The sequence below is a fragment of the Schistocerca cancellata genome, unplaced genomic scaffold, assembly GCF_023864275.1.
Source record: "Schistocerca cancellata isolate TAMUIC-IGC-003103 unplaced genomic scaffold, iqSchCanc2.1 HiC_scaffold_1109, whole genome shotgun sequence".
In the NCBI taxonomy this organism is placed as follows: Eukaryota; Metazoa; Arthropoda; class Insecta; order Orthoptera; family Acrididae; genus Schistocerca; species Schistocerca cancellata.
In genome coordinates, this window is record NW_026047108.1 from 211,156 (window position 1) to 230,983 (window position 19,828).

At 47.7% G+C, this 19,828-nt stretch overlaps 39 non-coding genes across 39 annotated transcripts; all 39 read left to right on the forward strand.

The window, feature by feature from the left end:
* Nucleotides 1–277: 277 nt before the first annotated feature.
* On the forward strand, nucleotides 278–350 carry Trnak-cuu (transfer RNA lysine (anticodon CUU)). Its single transcript has one exon. It is a non-coding gene; the product is annotated as a tRNA-Lys (tRNA).
* A 321-nt stretch (nucleotides 351–671) lies between these two features.
* On the forward strand, nucleotides 672–743 carry Trnat-agu (transfer RNA threonine (anticodon AGU)). The gene has a single exon. It is a non-coding gene; the product is annotated as a tRNA-Thr (tRNA).
* Nucleotides 744–1,300: 557 nt separating this feature from the next.
* Nucleotides 1,301–1,373, forward strand: Trnar-ucg (transfer RNA arginine (anticodon UCG)). Its single transcript has one exon. It is a non-coding gene; the product is annotated as a tRNA-Arg (tRNA).
* Nucleotides 1,374–1,813: 440 nt separating this feature from the next.
* Trnak-cuu (transfer RNA lysine (anticodon CUU)) lies at nucleotides 1,814–1,886 on the forward strand. Its single transcript has one exon. It is a non-coding gene; the product is annotated as a tRNA-Lys (tRNA).
* Nucleotides 1,887–2,207: 321 nt separating this feature from the next.
* On the forward strand, nucleotides 2,208–2,279 carry Trnat-agu (transfer RNA threonine (anticodon AGU)). The gene has a single exon. It is a non-coding gene; the product is annotated as a tRNA-Thr (tRNA).
* A 569-nt stretch (nucleotides 2,280–2,848) lies between these two features.
* Trnar-ucg (transfer RNA arginine (anticodon UCG)) lies at nucleotides 2,849–2,921 on the forward strand. Its single transcript has one exon. It is a non-coding gene; the product is annotated as a tRNA-Arg (tRNA).
* Nucleotides 2,922–3,361: 440 nt separating this feature from the next.
* On the forward strand, nucleotides 3,362–3,434 carry Trnak-cuu (transfer RNA lysine (anticodon CUU)). Its single transcript has one exon. It is a non-coding gene; the product is annotated as a tRNA-Lys (tRNA).
* A 321-nt stretch (nucleotides 3,435–3,755) lies between these two features.
* On the forward strand, nucleotides 3,756–3,827 carry Trnat-agu (transfer RNA threonine (anticodon AGU)). Its single transcript has one exon. It is a non-coding gene; the product is annotated as a tRNA-Thr (tRNA).
* Nucleotides 3,828–4,384: 557 nt separating this feature from the next.
* Trnar-ucg (transfer RNA arginine (anticodon UCG)) lies at nucleotides 4,385–4,457 on the forward strand. Its single transcript has one exon. It is a non-coding gene; the product is annotated as a tRNA-Arg (tRNA).
* A 440-nt stretch (nucleotides 4,458–4,897) lies between these two features.
* Nucleotides 4,898–4,970, forward strand: Trnak-cuu (transfer RNA lysine (anticodon CUU)). Its single transcript has one exon. It is a non-coding gene; the product is annotated as a tRNA-Lys (tRNA).
* A 321-nt stretch (nucleotides 4,971–5,291) lies between these two features.
* Trnat-agu (transfer RNA threonine (anticodon AGU)) lies at nucleotides 5,292–5,363 on the forward strand. Its single transcript has one exon. It is a non-coding gene; the product is annotated as a tRNA-Thr (tRNA).
* A 557-nt stretch (nucleotides 5,364–5,920) lies between these two features.
* On the forward strand, nucleotides 5,921–5,993 carry Trnar-ucg (transfer RNA arginine (anticodon UCG)). Its single transcript has one exon. It is a non-coding gene; the product is annotated as a tRNA-Arg (tRNA).
* A 440-nt stretch (nucleotides 5,994–6,433) lies between these two features.
* Trnak-cuu (transfer RNA lysine (anticodon CUU)) lies at nucleotides 6,434–6,506 on the forward strand. The gene has a single exon. It is a non-coding gene; the product is annotated as a tRNA-Lys (tRNA).
* Nucleotides 6,507–6,827: 321 nt separating this feature from the next.
* On the forward strand, nucleotides 6,828–6,899 carry Trnat-agu (transfer RNA threonine (anticodon AGU)). Its single transcript has one exon. It is a non-coding gene; the product is annotated as a tRNA-Thr (tRNA).
* Nucleotides 6,900–7,453: 554 nt separating this feature from the next.
* On the forward strand, nucleotides 7,454–7,526 carry Trnar-ucg (transfer RNA arginine (anticodon UCG)). The gene has a single exon. It is a non-coding gene; the product is annotated as a tRNA-Arg (tRNA).
* Nucleotides 7,527–7,966: 440 nt separating this feature from the next.
* On the forward strand, nucleotides 7,967–8,039 carry Trnak-cuu (transfer RNA lysine (anticodon CUU)). Its single transcript has one exon. It is a non-coding gene; the product is annotated as a tRNA-Lys (tRNA).
* A 321-nt stretch (nucleotides 8,040–8,360) lies between these two features.
* Trnat-agu (transfer RNA threonine (anticodon AGU)) lies at nucleotides 8,361–8,432 on the forward strand. The gene has a single exon. It is a non-coding gene; the product is annotated as a tRNA-Thr (tRNA).
* A 557-nt stretch (nucleotides 8,433–8,989) lies between these two features.
* Nucleotides 8,990–9,062, forward strand: Trnar-ucg (transfer RNA arginine (anticodon UCG)). The gene has a single exon. It is a non-coding gene; the product is annotated as a tRNA-Arg (tRNA).
* Nucleotides 9,063–9,502: 440 nt separating this feature from the next.
* On the forward strand, nucleotides 9,503–9,575 carry Trnak-cuu (transfer RNA lysine (anticodon CUU)). Its single transcript has one exon. It is a non-coding gene; the product is annotated as a tRNA-Lys (tRNA).
* A 321-nt stretch (nucleotides 9,576–9,896) lies between these two features.
* On the forward strand, nucleotides 9,897–9,968 carry Trnat-agu (transfer RNA threonine (anticodon AGU)). The gene has a single exon. It is a non-coding gene; the product is annotated as a tRNA-Thr (tRNA).
* Nucleotides 9,969–10,531: 563 nt separating this feature from the next.
* Nucleotides 10,532–10,604, forward strand: Trnar-ucg (transfer RNA arginine (anticodon UCG)). The gene has a single exon. It is a non-coding gene; the product is annotated as a tRNA-Arg (tRNA).
* A 404-nt stretch (nucleotides 10,605–11,008) lies between these two features.
* Nucleotides 11,009–11,081, forward strand: Trnak-cuu (transfer RNA lysine (anticodon CUU)). Its single transcript has one exon. It is a non-coding gene; the product is annotated as a tRNA-Lys (tRNA).
* Nucleotides 11,082–11,402: 321 nt separating this feature from the next.
* Trnat-agu (transfer RNA threonine (anticodon AGU)) lies at nucleotides 11,403–11,474 on the forward strand. Its single transcript has one exon. It is a non-coding gene; the product is annotated as a tRNA-Thr (tRNA).
* Nucleotides 11,475–12,028: 554 nt separating this feature from the next.
* Trnar-ucg (transfer RNA arginine (anticodon UCG)) lies at nucleotides 12,029–12,101 on the forward strand. The gene has a single exon. It is a non-coding gene; the product is annotated as a tRNA-Arg (tRNA).
* A 440-nt stretch (nucleotides 12,102–12,541) lies between these two features.
* Nucleotides 12,542–12,614, forward strand: Trnak-cuu (transfer RNA lysine (anticodon CUU)). Its single transcript has one exon. It is a non-coding gene; the product is annotated as a tRNA-Lys (tRNA).
* Nucleotides 12,615–12,935: 321 nt separating this feature from the next.
* Trnat-agu (transfer RNA threonine (anticodon AGU)) lies at nucleotides 12,936–13,007 on the forward strand. Its single transcript has one exon. It is a non-coding gene; the product is annotated as a tRNA-Thr (tRNA).
* A 563-nt stretch (nucleotides 13,008–13,570) lies between these two features.
* Trnar-ucg (transfer RNA arginine (anticodon UCG)) lies at nucleotides 13,571–13,643 on the forward strand. Its single transcript has one exon. It is a non-coding gene; the product is annotated as a tRNA-Arg (tRNA).
* A 440-nt stretch (nucleotides 13,644–14,083) lies between these two features.
* Trnak-cuu (transfer RNA lysine (anticodon CUU)) lies at nucleotides 14,084–14,156 on the forward strand. Its single transcript has one exon. It is a non-coding gene; the product is annotated as a tRNA-Lys (tRNA).
* Nucleotides 14,157–14,477: 321 nt separating this feature from the next.
* On the forward strand, nucleotides 14,478–14,549 carry Trnat-agu (transfer RNA threonine (anticodon AGU)). The gene has a single exon. It is a non-coding gene; the product is annotated as a tRNA-Thr (tRNA).
* Nucleotides 14,550–15,103: 554 nt separating this feature from the next.
* On the forward strand, nucleotides 15,104–15,176 carry Trnar-ucg (transfer RNA arginine (anticodon UCG)). Its single transcript has one exon. It is a non-coding gene; the product is annotated as a tRNA-Arg (tRNA).
* Nucleotides 15,177–15,616: 440 nt separating this feature from the next.
* On the forward strand, nucleotides 15,617–15,689 carry Trnak-cuu (transfer RNA lysine (anticodon CUU)). The gene has a single exon. It is a non-coding gene; the product is annotated as a tRNA-Lys (tRNA).
* A 321-nt stretch (nucleotides 15,690–16,010) lies between these two features.
* Trnat-agu (transfer RNA threonine (anticodon AGU)) lies at nucleotides 16,011–16,082 on the forward strand. Its single transcript has one exon. It is a non-coding gene; the product is annotated as a tRNA-Thr (tRNA).
* A 557-nt stretch (nucleotides 16,083–16,639) lies between these two features.
* Trnar-ucg (transfer RNA arginine (anticodon UCG)) lies at nucleotides 16,640–16,712 on the forward strand. The gene has a single exon. It is a non-coding gene; the product is annotated as a tRNA-Arg (tRNA).
* Nucleotides 16,713–17,152: 440 nt separating this feature from the next.
* Trnak-cuu (transfer RNA lysine (anticodon CUU)) lies at nucleotides 17,153–17,225 on the forward strand. Its single transcript has one exon. It is a non-coding gene; the product is annotated as a tRNA-Lys (tRNA).
* Nucleotides 17,226–17,546: 321 nt separating this feature from the next.
* On the forward strand, nucleotides 17,547–17,618 carry Trnat-agu (transfer RNA threonine (anticodon AGU)). The gene has a single exon. It is a non-coding gene; the product is annotated as a tRNA-Thr (tRNA).
* A 554-nt stretch (nucleotides 17,619–18,172) lies between these two features.
* On the forward strand, nucleotides 18,173–18,245 carry Trnar-ucg (transfer RNA arginine (anticodon UCG)). Its single transcript has one exon. It is a non-coding gene; the product is annotated as a tRNA-Arg (tRNA).
* A 440-nt stretch (nucleotides 18,246–18,685) lies between these two features.
* On the forward strand, nucleotides 18,686–18,758 carry Trnak-cuu (transfer RNA lysine (anticodon CUU)). The gene has a single exon. It is a non-coding gene; the product is annotated as a tRNA-Lys (tRNA).
* A 321-nt stretch (nucleotides 18,759–19,079) lies between these two features.
* Nucleotides 19,080–19,151, forward strand: Trnat-agu (transfer RNA threonine (anticodon AGU)). The gene has a single exon. It is a non-coding gene; the product is annotated as a tRNA-Thr (tRNA).
* A 557-nt stretch (nucleotides 19,152–19,708) lies between these two features.
* On the forward strand, nucleotides 19,709–19,781 carry Trnar-ucg (transfer RNA arginine (anticodon UCG)). The gene has a single exon. It is a non-coding gene; the product is annotated as a tRNA-Arg (tRNA).
* Nucleotides 19,782–19,828: the final 47 nt, after the last annotated feature.

A 19,828-nucleotide genomic window follows, 5' to 3' on the forward strand; every position in this document is an offset into this window, starting at 1 on the left:
GCCGTTCAGGAGAGTTTTTGTTGGAACTACTGCATCTGATTCAGGAGCCAAGGGCTACGCCACAGGCGTCTGCGCACTGTCGAGCATGTGTGTTGAATAATGGTGCTGATAGCCACGTATCATTTCAAGCAGATTTGATGCCTTTCGGAGACAATTTTTCATTGAATAGGATTGTAGCTGATTTGTGGCAGCAGGAAATAAGTTGTAGTCAAAAGAATCTTCAATAGATGGTCGCAGGTCAAATCAGTATTGTATGGCTCGTAACGCGTTGCGTGCAGCCCGGCTAGCTCAGTCGGTAGTACATGAGACTCTTAATCTCAGGGTCGTGGGTTCGAGCCCCACGCTGGGCGGCGCAAAATTTTGTGTCTACGCGGATCCAACATGCGCCCCTCTCGTGAGCCTTGCGTAATGAACGTAACGGGTTACGACGATGCCTAGCTTCGTATGAATATCAGAGGAACGGTATTTGAAGCTGAAAGTGACTCTGAAATGAAATAAATGTGTTGTTTTGGAATTTTAGTTGTACATCGATATAGTGTGAGATGTGTAGGAAAGCAGCAGCTGTGCTAACTAAATGCAAATAATGGTCGCTCATGCGGTGCGTTTCGAGCTGAAGGGCTCCGATTCACTACTCTGTAAGAACAAAGTACCCGAAAAGGGCGCTAGGAGGCGCCTCCTTAGCTCAGTGGCAGAGCGCTGGTCTAGTAAACCAGAGGTCGTGAGTTCGATCCTCACAGGAGGCAAATGAATTTTGTAACAGCCCCTCCCACCGTGGCCCTTTCGAAAAAAGCGGTCAGGGATTAAAAAAATTATGAATGGGTGCGGTATTTAAGAAATGCTCTCGCAAATGAATAGTGTGAATGGTGCTATTAAAGTGGGCACCAGAATCTGCAGCTTTTGGCAGTCTGCGGAGAATGCCGACGTGAAATACTTAGTTCTTGTGATGTATTTTCTACCCCTGATAAAGACCCTCGCGATTGTCGTCGTCGTCGTCGTCGTCGTCGGCGCCGCCGCCGCCGCTTTGGTAATAGCGACAACTCGCCATTGTATCACATAGGGTGAGGTACCTTCTGCAAGCGACTGAGATGGCACTAAGCGATTGAAGCTGATTTGCCACCTCTTGTTTGATCAGCGTCATAAGGGCTTGAATGTAACTTGCGATGGGACACAGCAAGAAGTAGCGTCGTACTTTTAGTACTGAAATTTGAGATGGAGAACTGCGTCAAAGATGGGAAATTCATTCTGCCAAGTGTACAAATGGCGAAAATGAAGTGTGTGTGGAGAAGTATACTGCACCAGTGACCGTGTGGCCTAATGGATAAGGCGTCGGACTTCGGATCCGAAGATTGCAGGTTCGAATCCTGTCACGGTCTAGTTTTTCCTGTTCTGCAAAAGATGCATGCTGTTTTACTGTGTTGTTTGAGTACTCTAAAACTAGTTGGAAGTTGCTGCTGTCCGCTTCCTGGCTGCAAAACCGGCGTCTACCAGAAGCACAAGCAAGACAAGGGTGATCTGTAGCGAAGTTTTCGGCACAGTGCCGTTCAGGAGAGTTTTTGTTGGAACTACTGCATCTGATTCAGGAACCAAGGGCTACGCCACAGGCGTCTGCGCACTGTCGAGCATGTGTGTTGAATAATGGTGCTGATAGCCACGTATCATTTCAAGCAGATTTGATGCCTTTCGGAGACAATTTTTCATTGAATAGGATTGTAGCTGATTTGTGGCAGCAGGAAATAAGTTGTAGTCAAAAGAATCTTCAATAGATGGTCGCAGGTCAAATCAGTATTGTATGGCTCGTAACGCGTTGCGTGCAGCCCGGCTAGCTCAGTCGGTAGTACATGAGACTCTTAATCTCAGGGCCGTGGGTTCGAGCCCCACGCTGGGCGGCGCAAAATTTTGTGTCTACGCGGATCCAACATGCGCCCCTCTCGTGAGCCTTGCGTAATGAACGTAACGGGTTACGACGATGCCTAGCTTCGTATGAATATCAGAGGAACGGTATTTGATGCTGAAAGTGACTCTGAAATGAAATAAATGTGTTGTTTTGGAATTTTAGTTGTACATCGATATAGTGTGAGATGTGTAGGAACGCAGCAGCTGTGCTAACTAAATGCAAATAATGGTCGCTCATGCGGTGCGTTTCGAGCTGAAGGGCTCCGATTCACTACTCTGTAAGAACAAAGTACCCGAAAAGGGCGCTAGGAGGCGCCTCCTTAGCTCAGTGGCAGAGCGCTGGTCTAGTAAACCAGAGGTCGTGAGTTCGATCCTCACAGGAGGCAAATGAATTTTGTAACAGCCCCTCCCACCGTGGCCCTTTCGAAAAAAGCGGTCAGGGATAAAAAAAATTATGAATGGGTGCGGTATTTAAGAAATGCTCTCGCAAATGAATAGTGTGAATGGTGCTATTAAAGTGGGCACCAGAATCTGCAGCTTTTGGCAGTCTGCGGAGAATGCCGACGTGAAATACTTAGTTCTTGTGATGTATTTTCTACCCCTGATAAAGACCCTCGCGATTGTCGTCGTCGTCGTCGTCGTCGTCGTCGTCGTCGTCGGCGCCGCCGCCGCCGCTTTGGTAATAGCGACAACTCGCCATTGTATCACATAGGGTGAGGTACCTTCTGCAAGCGACTGAGATGGCACTAAGCGATTGAAGCTGATTTGCCACCTCTTGTTTGATCAGTGTCATAAGGGCTTGAATGTAACTTGCGATGGGACACAGCAAGAAGTAGCGTCGTACTTTTAGTACTGAAATTTGAGATGGAGAACTGCGTCAAAGATGGGAAATTCATTCTGCCAAGTGTACAAATGGCGAAAATGAAGTGTGTGTGGAGAAGTATACTGCACCAGTGACCGTGTGGCCTAATGGATAAGGCGTCGGACTTCGGATCCGAAGATTGCAGGTTCGAATCCTGTCACGGTCTAGTTTTTCCTGTTCTGCAAAAGATGCATGCTGTTTTACTGTGTTGTTTGAGTACTCTAAAACTAGTTGGAAGTTGCTGCTGTCCGCTTCCTGGCTGCAAAACCGGCGTCTACCAGAAGCACAAGCAAGACAAGGGTGATCTGTAGCGAAGTTTTCGGCACAGTGCCGTTCAGGAGAGTTTTTGTTGGAACTACTGCATCTGATTCAGGAACCAAGGGCTACGCCACAGGCGTCTGCGCACTGTCGAGCATGTGTGTTGAATAATGGTGCTGATAGCCACGTATCATTTCAAGCAGATTTGATGCCTTTCGGAGACAATTTTTCATTGAATAGGATTGTAGCTGATTTGTGGCAGCAGGAAATAAGTTGTAGTCAAAAGAATCTTCAATAGATGGTCGCAGGTCAAATCAGTATTGTATGGCTCGTAACGCGTTGCGTGCAGCCCGGCTAGCTCAGTCGGTAGTACATGAGACTCTTAATCTCAGGGCCGTGGGTTCGAGCCCCACGCTGGGCGGCGCAAAATTTTGTGTCTACGCGGATCCAACATGCGCCCCTCTCGTGAGCCTTGCGTAATGAACGTAACGGGTTACGACGATGCCTAGCTTCGTATGAATATCAGAGGAACGGTATTTGATGCTGAAAGTGACTCTGAAATGAAATAAATGTGTTGTTTTGGAATTTTAGTTGTACATCGATATAGTGTGAGATGTGTAGGAACGCAGCAGCTGTGCTAACTAAATGCAAATAATGGTCGCTCATGCGGTGCGTTTCGAGCTGAAGGGCTCCGATTCACTACTCTGTAAGAACAAAGTACCCGAAAAGGGCGCTAGGAGGCGCCTCCTTAGCTCAGTGGCAGAGCGCTGGTCTAGTAAACCAGAGGTCGTGAGTTCGATCCTCACAGGAGGCAAATGAATTTTGTAACAGCCCCTCCCACCGTGGCCCTTTCGAAAAAAGCGGTCAGGGATAAAAAAAATTATGAATGGGTGCGGTATTTAAGAAATGCTCTCGCAAATGAATAGTGTGAATGGTGCTATTAAAGTGGGCACCAGAATCTGCAGCTTTTGGCAGTCTGCGGAGAATGCCGACGTGAAATACTTAGTTCTTGTGATGTATTTTCTACCCCTGATAAAGACCCTCGCGATTGTCGTCGTCGTCGTCGTCGTCGTCGGCGCCGCCGCCGCCGCTTTGGTAATAGCGACAACTCGCCATTGTATCACATAGGGTGAGGTACCTTCTGCAAGCGACTGAGATGGCACTAAGCGATTGAAGCTGATTTGCCACCTCTTGTTTGATCAGCGTCATAAGGGCTTGAATGTAACTTGCGATGGGACACAGCAAGAAGTAGCGTCGTACTTTTAGTACTGAAATTTGAGATGGAGAACTGCGTCAAAGATGGGAAATTCATTCTGCCAAGTGTACAAATGGCGAAAATGAAGTGTGTGTGGAGAAGTATACTGCACCAGTGACCGTGTGGCCTAATGGATAAGGCGTCGGACTTCGGATCCGAAGATTGCAGGTTCGAATCCTGTCACGGTCGAGTTTTTCCTGTTCTGCAAAAGATGCATGCTGTTTTACTGTGTTGTTTGAGTACTCTAAAACTAGTTGGAAGTTGCTGCTGTCCGCTTCCTGGCTGCAAAACCGGCGTCTACCAGAAGCACAAGCAAGACAAGGGTGATCTGTAGCGAAGTTTTCGGCACAGTGCCGTTCAGGAGAGTTTTTGTTGGAACTACTGCATCTGATTCAGGAGCCAAGGGCTACGCCACAGGCGTCTGCGCACTGTCGAGCATGTGTGTTGAATAATGGTGCTGATAGCCACGTATCATTTCAAGCAGATTTGATGCCTTTCGGAGACAATTTTTCATTGAATAGGATTGTAGCTGATTTGTGGCAGCAGGAAATAAGTTGTAGTCAAAAGAATCTTCAATAGATGGTCGCAGGTCAAATCAGTATTGTATGGCTCGTAACGCGTTGCGTGCAGCCCGGCTAGCTCAGTCGGTAGTACATGAGACTCTTAATCTCAGGGTCGTGGGTTCGAGCCCCACGCTGGGCGGCGCAAAATTTTGTGTCTACGCGGATCCAACATGCGCCCCTCTCGTGAGCCTTGCGTAATGAACGTAACGGGTTACGACGATGCCTAGCTTCGTATGAATATCAGAGGAACGGTATTTGAAGCTGAAAGTGACTCTGAAATGAAATAAATGTGTTGTTTTGGAATTTTAGTTGTACATCGATATAGTGTGAGATGTGTAGGAAAGCAGCAGCTGTGCTAACTAAATGCAAATAATGGTCGCTCATGCGGTGCGTTTCGAGCTGAAGGGCTCCGATTCACTACTCTGTAAGAACAAAGTACCCGAAAAGGGCGCTAGGAGGCGCCTCCTTAGCTCAGTGGCAGAGCGCTGGTCTAGTAAACCAGAGGTCGTGAGTTCGATCCTCACAGGAGGCAAATGAATTTTGTAACAGCCCCTCCCACCGTGGCCCTTTCGAAAAAAGCGGTCAGGGATAAAAAAAATTATGAATGGGTGCGGTATTTAAGAAATGCTCTCGCAAATGAATAGTGTGAATGGTGCTATTAAAGTGGGCACCAGAATCTGCAGCTTTTGGCAGTCTGCGGAGAATGCCGACGTGAAATACTTAGTTCTTGTGATGTATTTTCTACCCCTGATAAAGACCCTCGCGATTGTCGTCGTCGTCGTCGTCGTCGTCGGCGCCGCCGCCGCCGCTTTGGTAATAGCGACAACTCGCCATTGTATCACATAGGGTGAGGTACCTTCTGCAAGCGACTGAGATGGCACTAAGCGATTGAAGCTGATTTGCCACCTCTTGTTTGATCAGCGTCATAAGGGCTTGAATGTAACTTGCGATGGGACACAGCAAGAAGTAGCGTCGTACTTTTAGTACTGAAATTTGAGATGGAGAACTGCGTCAAAGATGGGAAATTCATTCTGCCAAGTGTACAAATGGCGAAAATGAAGTGTGTGTGGAGAAGTATACTGCACCAGTGACCGTGTGGCCTAATGGATAAGGCGTCGGACTTCGGATCCGAAGATTGCAGGTTCGAATCCTGTCACGGTCTAGTTTTTCCTGTTCTGCAAAAGATGCATGCTGTTTTACTGTGTTGTTTGAGTACTCTAAAACTAGTTGGAAGTTGCTGCTGTCCGCTTCCTGGCTGCAAAACCGGCGTCTACCAGAAGCACAAGCAAGACAAGGGTGATCTGTATCGAAGTTTACGGCACAGTGCCGTTCAGGAGAGTTTTTGTTGGAACTACTGCATCTGATTCAGGAACCAAGGGCTACGCCACAGGCGTCTGCGCACTGTCGAGCATGTGTGTTGAATAATGGTGCTGATAGCCACGTATCATTTCAAGCAGATTTGATGCCTTTCGGAGACAATTTTTCATTGAATAGGATTGTAGCTGATTTGTGGCAGCAGGAAATAAGTTGTAGTCAAAAGAATCTTCAATAGATGGTCGCAGGTCAAATCAGTATTGTATGGCTCGTAACGCGTTGCGTGCAGCCCGGCTAGCTCAGTCGGTAGTACATGAGACTCTTAATCTCAGGGCCGTGGGTTCGAGCCCCACGCTGGGCGGCGCAAAATTTTGTGTCTACGCGGATCCAACATGCGCCCCTCTCGTGAGCCTTGCGTAATGAACGTAACGGGTTACGACGATGCCTAGCTTCGTATGAATATCAGAGGAACGGTATTTGATGCTGAAAGTGACTCTGAAATGAAATAAATGTGTTGTTTTGGAATTTTAGTTGTACATCGATATAGTGTGAGATGTGTAGGAACGCAGCAGCTGTGCTAACTAAATGCAAATAATGGTCGCTCATGCGGTGCGTTTCGAGCTGAAGGGCTCCGATTCACTACTCTGTAAGAACAAAGTACCCGAAAAGGGCGCTAGGAGGCGCCTCCTTAGCTCAGTGGCAGAGCGCTGGTCTAGTAAACCAGAGGTCGTGAGTTCGATCCTCACAGGAGGCAAATGAATTTTGTAACAGCCCCTCCCACCGTGGCCCTTTCGAAAAAAGCGGTCAGGGATAAAAAAAATTATGAATGGGTGCGGTATTTAAGAAATGCTCTCGCAAATGAATAGTGTGAATGGTGCTATTAAAGTGGGCACCAGAATCTGCAGCTTTTGGCAGTCTGCGGAGAATGCCGACGTGAAATACTTAGTTCTTGTGATGTATTTTCTACCCCTGATAAAGACCCTCGCGATTGTCGTCGTCGTCGTCGTCGTCGGCGCCGCCGCCGCCGCTTTGGTAATAGCGACAACTCGCCATTGTATCACATAGGGTGAGGTACCTTCTGCAAGCGACTGAGATGGCACTAAGCGATTGAAGCTGATTTGCCACCTCTTGTTTGATCAGCGTCATAAGGGCTTGAATGTAACTTGCGATGGGACACAGCAAGAAGTAGCGTCGTACTTTTAGTACTGAAATTTGAGATGGAGAACTGCGTCAAAGATGGGAAATTCATTCTGCCAAGTGTACAAATGGCGAAAATGAAGTGTGTGTGGAGAAGTATACTGCACCAGTGACCGTGTGGCCTAATGGATAAGGCGTCGGACTTCGGATCCGAAGATTGCAGGTTCGAATCCTGTCACGGTCGAGTTTTTCCTGTTCTGCAAAAGATGCATGCTGTTTTACTGTGTTGTTTGAGTACTCTAAAACTAGTTGGAAGTTGCTGCTGTCCGCTTCCTGGCTGCAAAACCGGCGTCTACCAGAAGCACAAGCAAGACAAGGGTGATCTGTAGCGAAGTTTTCGGCACAGTGCCGTTCAGGAGAGTTTTTGTTGGAACTACTGCATCTGATTCAGGAGCCAAGGGCTACGCCACAGGCGTCTGCGCACTGTCGAGCATGTGTGTTGAATAATGGTGCTGATAGCCACGTATCATTTCAAGCAGATTTGATGCCTTTCGGAGACAATTTTTCATTGAATAGGATTGTAGCTGATTTGTGGCAGCAGGAAATAAGTTGTAGTCAAAAGAATCTTCAATAGATGGTCGCAGGTCAAATCAGTATTGTATGGCTCGTAACGCGTTGCGTGCAGCCCGGCTAGCTCAGTCGGTAGTACATGAGACTCTTAATCTCAGGGTCGTGGGTTCGAGCCCCACGCTGGGCGGCGCAAAATTTTGTGTCTACGCGGATCCAACATGCGCCCCTCTCGTGAGCCTTGCGTAATGAACGTAACGGGTTACGACGATGCCTAGCTTCGTATGAATATCAGAGGAACGGTATTTGAAGCTGAAAGTGACTCTGAAATGAAATAAATGTGTTGTTTTGGAATTTTAGTTGTACATCGATATAGTGTGAGATGTGTAGGAAAGCAGCAGCTGTGCTAACTAAATGCAAATAATGGTCGCTCATGCGGTGCGTTTCGAGCTGAAGGGCTCCGATTCACTACTCTGTAAGAACAAAGTACCCGAAAAGGGCGCTAGGAGGCGCCTCCTTAGCTCAGTGGCAGAGCGCTGGTCTAGTAAACCAGAGGTCGTGAGTTCGATCCTCACAGGAGGCAAATGAATTTTGTAACAGCCCCTCCCACCGTGGCCCTTTCGAAAAAAGCGGTCAGGGATAAAAAAAATTATGAATGGGTGCGGTATTTAAGAAATGCTCTCGCAAATGAATAGTGTGAATGGTGCTATTAAAGTGGGCACCAGAATCTGCAGCTTTTGGCAGTCTGCGGAGAATGCCGACGTGAAATACTTAGTTCTTGTGATGTATTTTCTACCCCTGATAAAGACCCTCGCGATTGTCGTCGTCGTCGTCGTCGTCGTCGGCGCCGCCGCCGCCGCTTTGGTAATAGCGACAACTCGCCATTGTATCACATAGGGTGAGGTACCTTCTGCAAGCGACTGAGATGGCACTAAGCGATTGAAGCTGATTTGCCACCTCTTGTTTGATCAGCGTCATAAGGGCTTGAATGTAACTTGCGATGGGACACAGCAAGAAGTAGCGTCGTACTTTTAGTACTGAAATTTGAGATGGAGAACTGCGTCAAAGATGGGAAATTCATTCTGCCAAGTGTACAAATGGCGAAAATGAAGTGTGTGTGGAGAAGTATACTGCACCAGTGACCGTGTGGCCTAATGGATAAGGCGTCGGACTTCGGATCCGAAGATTGCAGGTTCGAATCCTGTCACGGTCGAGTTTTTCCTGTTCTGCAAAAGATGCATGCTGTTTTACTGTGTTGTTTGAGTACTCTAAAACTAGTTGGAAGTTGCTGCTGTCCGCTTCCTGGCTGCAAAACCGGCGTCTACCAGAAGCACAAGCAAGACAAGGGTGATCTGTAGCGAAGTTTTCGGCACAGTGCCGTTCAGGAGAGTTTTTGTTGGAACTACTGCATCTGATTCAGGACCCAAGGGCTACGCCACAGGCGTCTGCGCACTGTCGAGCATGTGTGTTGAATAATGGTGCTGATAGCCACGTATCATTTCAAGCAGATTTGATGCCTTTCGGAGACAATTTTTCATTGAATAGGATTGTAGCTGATTTGTGGCAGCAGGAAATAAGTTGTAGTCAAAAGAATCTTCAATAGATGGTCGCAGGTCAAATCAGTATTGTATGGCTCGTAACGCGTTGCGTGCAGCCCGGCTAGCTCAGTCGGTAGTACATGAGACTCTTAATCTCAGGGCCGTGGGTTCGAGCCCCACGCTGGGCGGCGCAAAATTTTGTGTCTACGCGGATCCAACATGCGCCCCTCTCGTGAGCCTTGCGTAATGAACGTAACGGGTTACGACGATGCCTAGCTTCGTATGAATATCAGAGGAACGGTATTTGAAGCTGAAAGTGACTCTGAAATGAAATAAATGTGTTGTTTTGGAATTTTAGTTGTACATCGATATAGTGTGAGATGTGTAGGAAAGCAGCAGCTGTGCTAACTAAATGCAAATAATGGTCGCTCATGCGGTGCGTTTCGAGCTGAAGGGCTCCGATTCACTACTCTGTAAGAACAAAGTACCCGAATAGGGCGCTAGGAGGCGCCTCCTTAGCTCAGTGGCAGAGCGCTGGTCTAGTAAACCAGAGGTCGTGAGTTCGATCCTCACAGGAGGCAAAAGAATTTTGTAACAGCCCCTCCCACCGTGGCCCTTTCGAAACAAGCGGTCAGGGATAAAAAAAATTATGAATGGGTGCGGTATTTAAGAAATGCTCTCGCAAATGAATAGTGTGAATGGTGCTATTAAAGTGGGCACCAGAATCTGCAGCTTTTGGCAGTCTGCGGAGAATGCCGACGTGAAATACTTAGTTCTTGTGATGTATTTTCTACCCCTGATAAAGACCCTCGCGATTGTCGTCGTCGTCGTCGTCGTCGTCGGCGCCGCCGCCGCCGCCGCCGCTTTGGTAATAGCGACAACTCGCCATTGTATCACATAGGGTGAGGTACCTTCTGCAAGCGACTGAGATGGCACTAAGCGATTGAAGCTGATTTGCCACCTCTTGTTTGATCAGCGTCATAAGGGCTTGAATGTAACTTGCGATGGGACACAGCAAGAAGTAGCGTCGTACTTTTAGTACTGAAATTTGAGATGGAGAACTGCGTCAAAGATGGGAAATTCATTCTGCCAAGTGTACAAATGGCGAAAATGAAGTGTGTGTGGAGAAGTATACTGCACCAGTGACCGTGTGGCCTAATGGATAAGGCGTCGGACTTCGGATCCGAAGATTGCAGGTTCGAATCCTGTCACGGTCTAGTTTTTCCTGTTCTGCAAAAGATGCATGCTGTTTTACTGTGTTGTTTGAGTACTCTAAAACTAGTTGGAAGTTGCTGCTGTCCGCTTCCTGGCTGCAAAACCGGCGTCTACCAGAAGCACAAGCAAGACAAGGGTGATCTGTAGCGAAGTTTTCGGCACAGTGCCGTTCAGGAGAGTTTTTGTTGGAACTACTGCATCTGATTCAGGAGCCATGTGTGTTGAATAATGGTGCTGATAGCCACGTATCATTTCAAGCAGATCTGATGCCTTTCGGAGACAATTTTTCATTGAATAGGATTGTAGCTGATTTGTGGCAGCAGGAAATAAGTTGTAGTCAAAAGAATCTTCAATAGATGGTCGCAGGTCAAATCAGTATTGTATGGCTCGTAACGCGTTGCGTGCAGCCCGGCTAGCTCAGTCGGTAGTACATGAGACTCTTAATCTCAGGGCCGTGGGTTCGAGCCCCACGCTGGGCGGCGCAAAATTTTGTGTCTACGCGGATCCAACATGCGCCCCTCTCGTGAGCCTTGCGTAATGAACGTAACGGGTTACGACGATGCCTAGCTTCGTATGAATATCAGAGGAACGGTATTTGAAGCTGAAAGTGACTCTGAAATGAAATAAATGTGTTGTTTTGGAATTTTAGTTGTACATCGATATAGTGTGAGATGTGTAGGAACGCAGCAGCTGTGCTAACTAAATGCAAATAATGGTCGCTCATGCGGTGCGTTTCGAGCTGAAGGGCTCCGATTCACTACTCTGTAAGAACAAAGTACCCGAAAAGGGCGCTAGGAGGCGCCTCCTTAGCTCAGTGGCAGAGCGCTGGTCTAGTAAACCAGAGGTCGTGAGTTCGATCCTCACAGGAGGCAAATGAATTTTGTAACAGCCCCTCCCACCGTGGCCCTTTCGAAACAAGCGGTCAGGGATAAAAAAAATTATGAATGGGTGCGGTATTTAAGAAATGCTCTCGCAAATGAATAGTGTGAATGGTGCTATTAAAGTGGGCACCAGAATCTGCAGCTTTTGGCAGTCTGCGGAGAATGCCGACGTGAAATACTTAGTTCTTGTGATGTATTTTCTACCCCTGATAAAGACCCTCGCGATTGTCGTCGTCGTCGTCGTCGTCGGCGCCGCCGCCGCCGCTTTGGTAATAGCGACAACTCGCCATTGTATCACATAGGGTGAGGTACCTTCTGCAAGCGACTGAGATGGCACTAAGCGATTGAAGCTGATTTGCCACCTCTTGTTTGATCAGCGTCATAAGGGCTTGAATGTAACTTGCGATGGGACACAGCAAGAAGTAGCGTCGTACTTTTAGTACTGAAATTTGAGATGGAGAACTGCGTCAAAGATGGGAAATTCATTCTGCCAAGTGTACAAATGGCGAAAATGAAGTGTGTGTGGAGAAGTATACTGCACCAGTGACCGTGTGGCCTAATGGATAAGGCGTCGGACTTCGGATCCGAAGATTGCAGGTTCGAATCCTGTCACGGTCTAGTTTTTCCTGTTCTGCAAAAGATGCATGCTGTTTTACTGTGTTGTTTGAGTACTCTAAAACTAGTTGGAAGTTGCTGCTGTCCGCTTCCTGGCTGCAAAACCGGCGTCTACCAGAAGCACAAGCAAGACAAGGGTGATCTGTAGCGAAGTTTTCGGCACAGTGCCGTTCAGGAGAGTTTTTGTTGGAACTACTGCATCTGATTCAGGAGCCAAGGGCTACGCCACAGGCGTCTGCGCACTGTCGAGCATGTGTGTTGAATAATGGTGCTGATAGCCACGTATCATTTCAAGCAGATCTGATGCCTTTCGGAGACAATTTTTCATTGAATAGGATTGTAGCTGATTTGTGGCAGCAGGAAATAAGTTGTAGTCAAAAGAATCTTCAATAGATGGTCGCAGGTCAAATCAGTATTGTATGGCTCGTAACGCGTTGCGTGCAGCCCGGCTAGCTCAGTCGGTAGTACATGAGACTCTTAATCTCAGGGCCGTGGGTTCGAGCCCCACGCTGGGCGGCGCAAAATTTTGTGTCTACGCGGATCCAACATGCGCCCCTCTCGTGAGCCTTGCGTAATGAACGTAACGGGTTACGACGATGCCTAGCTTCGTATGAATATCAGAGGAACGGTATTTGAAGCTGAAAGTGACTCTGAAATGAAATAAATGTGTTGTTTTGGAATTTTAGTTGTACATCGATATAGTGTGAGATGTGTAGGAACGCAGCAGCTGTGCTAACTAAATGCAAATAATGGTCGCTCATGCGGTGCGTTTCGAGCTGAAGGGCTCCGATTCACTACTCTGTAAGAACAAAGTACCCGAAAAGGGCGCTAGGAGGCGCCTCCTTAGCTCAGTGGCAGAGCGCTGGTCTAGTAAACCAGAGGTCGTGAGTTCGATCCTCACAGGAGGCAAATGAATTTTGTAACAGCCCCTCCCACCGTGGCCCTTTCGAAAAAAGCGGTCAGGGATAAAAAAAATTATGAATGGGTGCGGTATTTAAGAAATGCTCTCGCAAATGAATAGTGTGAATGGTGCTATTAAAGTGGGCACCAGAATCTGCAGCTTTTGGCAGTCTGCGGAGAATGCCGACGTGAAATACTTAGTTCTTGTGATGTATTTTCTACCCCTGATAAAGACCCTCGCGATTGTCGTCGTCGTCGTCGTCGTCGTCGTCGTCGGCGCCGCCGCCGCCGCTTTGGTAATAGCGACAACTCGCCATTGTATCACATAGGGTGAGGTACCTTCTGCAAGCGACTGAGATGGCACTAAGCGATTGAAGCTGATTTGCCACCTCTTGTTTGATCAGCGTCATAAGGGCTTGAATGTAACTTGCGATGGGACACAGCAAGAAGTAGCGTCGTACTTTTAGTACTGAAATTTGAGATGGAGAACTGCGTCAAAGATGGGAAATTCATTCTGCCAAGTGTACAAATGGCGAAAATGAAGTGTGTGTGGAGAAGTATACTGCACCAGTGACCGTGTGGCCTAATGGATAAGGCGTCGGACTTCGGATCCGAAGATTGCAGGTTCGAATCCTGTCACGGTCGAGTTTTTCCTGTTCTGCAAAAGATGCATGCTGTTTTACTGTGTTGTTTGAGTACTCTAAAACTAGTTGGAAGTTGCTGCTGTCCGCTTCCTGGCTGCAAAACCGGCGTCTACCAGAAGCACAAGCAAGACAAGGGTGATCTGTAGCGAAGTTTTCGGCACAGTGCCGTTCAGGAGAGTTTTTGTTGGAACTACTGCATCTGATTCAGGAGCCAAGGGCTACGCCACAGGCGTCTGCGCACTGTCGAGCATGTGTGTTGAATAATGGTGCTGATAGCCACGTATCATTTCAAGCAGATTTGATGCCTTTCGGAGACAATTTTTCATTGAATAGGATTGTAGCTGATTTGTGGCAGCAGGAAATAAGTTGTAGTCAAAAGAATCTTCAATAGATGGTCGCAGGTCAAATCAGTATTGTATGGCTCGTAACGCGTTGCGTGCAGCCCGGCTAGCTCAGTTGGTAGTACATGAGACTCTTAATCTCAGGGTCGTGGGTTCGAGCCCCACGCTGGGCGGCGCAAAATTTTGTGTCTACGCGGATCCAACATGCGCCCCTCTCGTGAGCCTTGCGTAATGAACGTAACGGGTTACGACGATGCCTAGCTTCGTATGAATATCAGAGGAACGGTATTTGAAGCTGAAAGTGACTCTGAAATGAAATAAATGTGTTGTTTTGGAATTTTAGTTGTACATCGATATAGTGTGAGATGTGTAGGAAAGCAGCAGCTGTGCTAACTAAATGCAAATAATGGTCGCTCATGCGGTGCGTTTCGAGCTGAAGGGCTCCGATTCACTACTCTGTAAGAACAAAGTACCCGAAAAGGGCGCTAGGAGGCGCCTCCTTAGCTCAGTGGCAGAGCGCTGGTCTAGTAAACCAGAGGTCGTGAGTTCGATCCTCACAGGAGGCAAATGAATTTTGTAACAGCCCCTCCCACCGTGGCCCTTTCGAAAAAAGCGGTCAGGGATAAAAAAAATTATGAATGGGTGCGGTATTTAAGAAATGCTCTCGCAAATGAATAGTGTGAATGGTGCTATTAAAGTGGGCACCAGAATCTGCAGCTTTTGGCAGTCTGCGGAGAATGCCGACGTGAAATACTTAGTTCTTGTGATGTATTTTCTACCCCTGATAAAGACCCTCGCGATTGTCGTCGTCGTCGTCGTCGTCGGCGCCGCCGCCGCCGCTTTGGTAATAGCGACAACTCGCCATTGTATCACATAGGGTGAGGTACCTTCTGCAAGCGACTGAGATGGCACTAAGCGATTGAAGCTGATTTGCCACCTCTTGTTTGATCAGCGTCATAAGGGCTTGAATGTAACTTGCGATGGGACGCAGCAAGAAGTAGCGTCGTACTTTTAGTACTGAAATTTGAGATGGAGAACTGCGTCAAAGATGGGAAATTCATTCTGCCAAGTGTACAAATGGCGAAAATGAAGTGTGTGTGGAGAAGTGTACTGCACCAGTGACCGTGTGGCCTAATGGATAAGGCGTCGGACTTCGGATCCGAAGATTGCAGGTTCGAATCCTGTCACGGTCTAGTTTTTCCTGTTCTGCAAAAGATGCATGCTGTTTTACTGTGTTGTTTGAGTACTCTAAAACTAGTTGGAAGTTGCTGCTGTCCGCTTCCTGGCTGCAAAACCGGCGTCTACCAGAAGCACAAGCAAGACAAGGGTGATCTGTAGCGAAGTTTTCGGCACAGTGCCGTTCAGGAGAGTTTTTGTTGGAACTACTGCATCTGATTCAGGAGCCAAGGGCTACGCCACAGGCGTCTGCGCACTGTCGAGCATGTGTGTTGAATAATGGTGCTGATAGCCACGTATCATTTCAAGCAGATTTGATGCCTTTCGGAGACAATTTTTCATTGAATAGGATTGTAGCTGATTTGTGGCAGCAGGAAATAAGTTGTAGTCAAAAGAATCTTCAATAGATGGTCGCAGGTCAAATCAGTATTGTATGGCTCGTAACGCGTTGCGTGCAGCCCGGCTAGCTCAGTCGGTAGTACATGAGACTCTTAATCTCAGGGTCGTGGGTTCGAGCCCCACGCTGGGCGGCGCAAAATTTTGTGTCTACGCGGATCCAACATGCGCCCCTCTCGTGAGCCTTGCGTAATGAACGTAACGGGTTACGACGATGCCTAGCTTCGTATGAATATCAGAGGAACGGTATTTGAAGCTGAAAGTGACTCTGAAATGAAATAAATGTGTTGTTTTGGAATTTTAGTTGTACATCGATATAGTGTGAGATGTGTAGGAAAGCAGCAGCTGTGCTAACTAAATGCAAATAATGGTCGCTCATGCGGTGCGTTTCGAGCTGAAGGGCTCCGATTCACTACTCTGTAAGAACAAAGTACCCGAAAAGGGCGCTAGGAGGCGCCTCCTTAGCTCAGTGGCAGAGCGCTGGTCTAGTAAACCAGAGGTCGTGAGTTCGATCCTCACAGGAGGCAAATGAATTTTGTAACAGCCCCTCCCACCGTGGCCCTTTCGAAAAAAGCGGTCAGGGATAAAAAAAATTATGAATGGGTGCGGTATTTAAGAAATGCTCTCGCAAATGAATAGTGTGAATGGTGCTATTAAAGTGGGCACCAGAATCTGCAGCTTTTGGCAGTCTGCGGAGAATGCCGACGTGAAATACTTAGTTCTTGTGATGTATTTTCTACCCCTGATAAAGACCCTCGCGATTGTCGTCGTCGTCGTCGTCGTCGTCGGCGCCGCCGCCGCCGCTTTGGTAATAGCGACAACTCGCCATTGTATCACATAGGGTGAGGTACCTTCTGCAAGCGACTGAGATGGCACTAAGCGATTGAAGCTGATTTGCCACCTCTTGTTTGATCAGCGTCATAAGGGCTTGAATGTAACTTGCGATGGGACACAGCAAGAAGTAGCGTCGTACTTTTAGTACTGAAATTTGAGATGGAGAACTGCGTCAAAGATGGGAAATTCATTCTGCCAAGTGTACAAATGGCGAAAATGAAGTGTGTGTGGAGAAGTATACTGCACCAGTGACCGTGTGGCCTAATGGATAAGGCGTCGGACTTCGGATCCGAAGATTGCAGGTTCGAATCCTGTCACGGTCGAGTTTTTCCTGTTCTGCAAAAGATGCATGCTGTTTTACTGTGTTGTTTGAGTACTCTAAAACTAGTTGGAAGTTGCTGCTGTCCGCTTCCTGGCTGCAAAACCGGCGTCTACCAGAAGCACAAGCAAGACAAGGGTGATCTGTAGCGAAGTTTTCGGCACAGTGCCGTTCAGGAGAGTTTTTGTTGGAACTACTGCATCTGATTCAGGACCCAAGGGCTACGCCACAGGCGTCTGCGCACTGTCGAGCATGTGTGTTGAATAATGGTGCTGATAGCCACGTATCATTTCAAGCAGATTTGATGCCTTTCGGAGACAATTTTTCATTGAATAGGATTGTAGCTGATTTGTGGCAGCAGGAAATAAGTTGTAGTCAAAAGAATCTTCAATAGATGGTCGCAGGTCAAATCAGTATTGTATGGCTCGTAACGCGTTGCGTGCAGCCCGGCTAGCTCAGTCGGTAGTACATGAGACTCTTAATCTCAGGGCCGTGGGTTCGAGCCCCACGCTGGGCGGCGCAAAATTTTGTGTCTACGCGGATCCAACATGCGCCCCTCTCGTGAGCCTTGCGTAATGAACGTAACGGGTTACGACGATGCCTAGCTTCGTATGAATATCAGAGGAACGGTATTTGAAGCTGAAAGTGACTCTGAAATGAAATAAATGTGTTGTTTTGGAATTTTAGTTGTACATCGATATAGTGTGAGATGTGTAGGAAAGCAGCAGCTGTGCTAACTAAATGCAAATAATGGTCGCTCATGCGGTGCGTTTCGAGCTGAAGGGCTCCGATTCACTACTCTGTAAGAACAAAGTACCCGAATAGGGCGCTAGGAGGCGCCTCCTTAGCTCAGTGGCAGAGCGCTGGTCTAGTAAACCAGAGGTCGTGAGTTCGATCCTCACAGGAGGCAAAAGAATTTTGTAACAGCCCCTCCCACCGTGGCCCTTTCGAAACAAGCGGTCAGGGATAAAAAAAATTATGAATGGGTGCGGTATTTAAGAAATGCTCTCGCAAATGAATAGTGTGAATGGTGCTATTAAAGTGGGCACCAGAATCTGCAGCTTTTGGCAGTCTGCGGAGAATGCCGACGTGAAATACTTAGTTCTTGTGATGTATTTTCTACCCCTGATAAAGACCCTCGCGATTGTCGTCGTCGTCGTCGTCGTCGGCGCCGCCGCCGCCGCTTTGGTAATAGCGACAACTCGCCATTGTATCACATAGGGTGAGGTACCTTCTGCAAGCGACTGAGATGGCACTAAGCGATTGAAGCTGATTTGCCACCTCTTGTTTGATCAGCGTCATAAGGGCTTGAATGTAACTTGCGATGGGACGCAGCAAGAAGTAGCGTCGTACTTTTAGTACTGAAATTTGAGATGGAGAACTGCGTCAAAGATGGGAAATTCATTCTGCCAAGTGTACAAATGGCGAAAATGAAGTGTGTGTGGAGAAGTGTACTGCACCAGTGACCGTGTGGCCTAATGGATAAGGCGTCGGACTTCGGATCCGAAGATTGCAGGTTCGAATCCTGTCACGGTCTAGTTTTTCCTGTTCTGCAAAAGATGCATGCTGTTTTACTGTGTTGTTTGAGTACTCTAAAACTAGTTGGAAGTTGCTGCTGTCCGCTTCCTGGCTGCAAAACCGGCGTCTACCAGAAGCACAAGCAAGACAAGGGTGATCTGTAGCGAAGTTTTCGGCACAGTGCCGTTCAGGAGAGTTTTTGTTGGAACTACTGCATCTGATTCAGGAGCCAAGGGCTACGCCACAGGCGTCTGCGCACTGTCGAGCATGTGTGTTGAATAATGGTGCTGATAGCCACGTATCATTTCAAGCAGATCTGATGCCTTTCGGAGACAATTTTTCATTGAATAGGATTGTAGCTGATTTGTGGCAGCAGGAAATAAGTTGTAGTCAAAAGAATCTTCAATAGATGGTCGCAGGTCAAATCAGTATTGTATGGCTCGTAACGCGTTGCGTGCAGCCCGGCTAGCTCAGTCGGTAGTACATGAGACTCTTAATCTCAGGGCCGTGGGTTCGAGCCCCACGCTGGGCGGCGCAAAATTTTGTGTCTACGCGGATCCAACATGCGCCCCTCTCGTGAGCCTTGCGTAATGAACGTAACGGGTTACGACGATGCCTAGCTTCGTATGAATATCAGAGGAACGGTATTTGAAGCTGAAAGTGACTCTGAAATGAAATAAATGTGTTGTTTTGGAATTTTAGTTGTACATCGATATAGTGTGAGATGTGTAGGAACGCAGCAGCTGTGCTAACTAAATGCAAATAATGGTCGCTCATGCGGTGCGTTTCGAGCTGAAGGGCTCCGATTCACTACTCTGTAAGAACAAAGTACCCGAAAAGGGCGCTAGGAGGCGCCTCCTTAGCTCAGTGGCAGAGCGCTGGTCTAGTAAACCAGAGGTCGTGAGTTCGATCCTCACAGGAGGCAAATGAATTTTGTAACAGCCCCTCCCACCGTGGCCCTTTCGAAAAAAGCGGTCAGGGATAAAAAAAATTATGAATGGGTGCGGTATTTAAGAAATGCTCTCGCAAATGAATAGTGTGAATGGTGCTATTAAAGTGGGCACCAGAATCTGCAGCTTTTGGCAGTCTGCGGAGAATGCCGACGTGAAATACTTAGTTCTTGTGATGTATTTTCTACCCCTGATAAAGACCCTCGCGATTGTCGTCGTCGTCGTCGTCGTCGTCGGCGCCGCCGCCGCCGCTTTGGTAATAGCGACAACTCGCCATTGTATCACATAGGGTGAGGTACCTTCTGCAAGCGACTGAGATGGCACTAAGCGATTGAAGCTGATTTGCCACCTCTTGTTTGATCAGCGTCATAAGGGCTTGAATGTAACTTGCGATGGGACACAGCAAGAAGTAGCGTCGTACTTTTAGTACTGAAATTTGAGATGGAGAACTGCGTCAAAGATGGGAAATTCATTCTGCCAAGTGTACAAATGGCGAAAATGAAGTGTGTGTGGAGAAGTATACTGCACCAGTGACCGTGTGGCCTAATGGATAAGGCGTCGGACTTCGGATCCGAAGATTGCAGGTTCGAATCCTGTCACGGTCGAGTTTTTCCTGTTCTGCAAAAGATGCATGCTGTTTTACTGTGTTGTT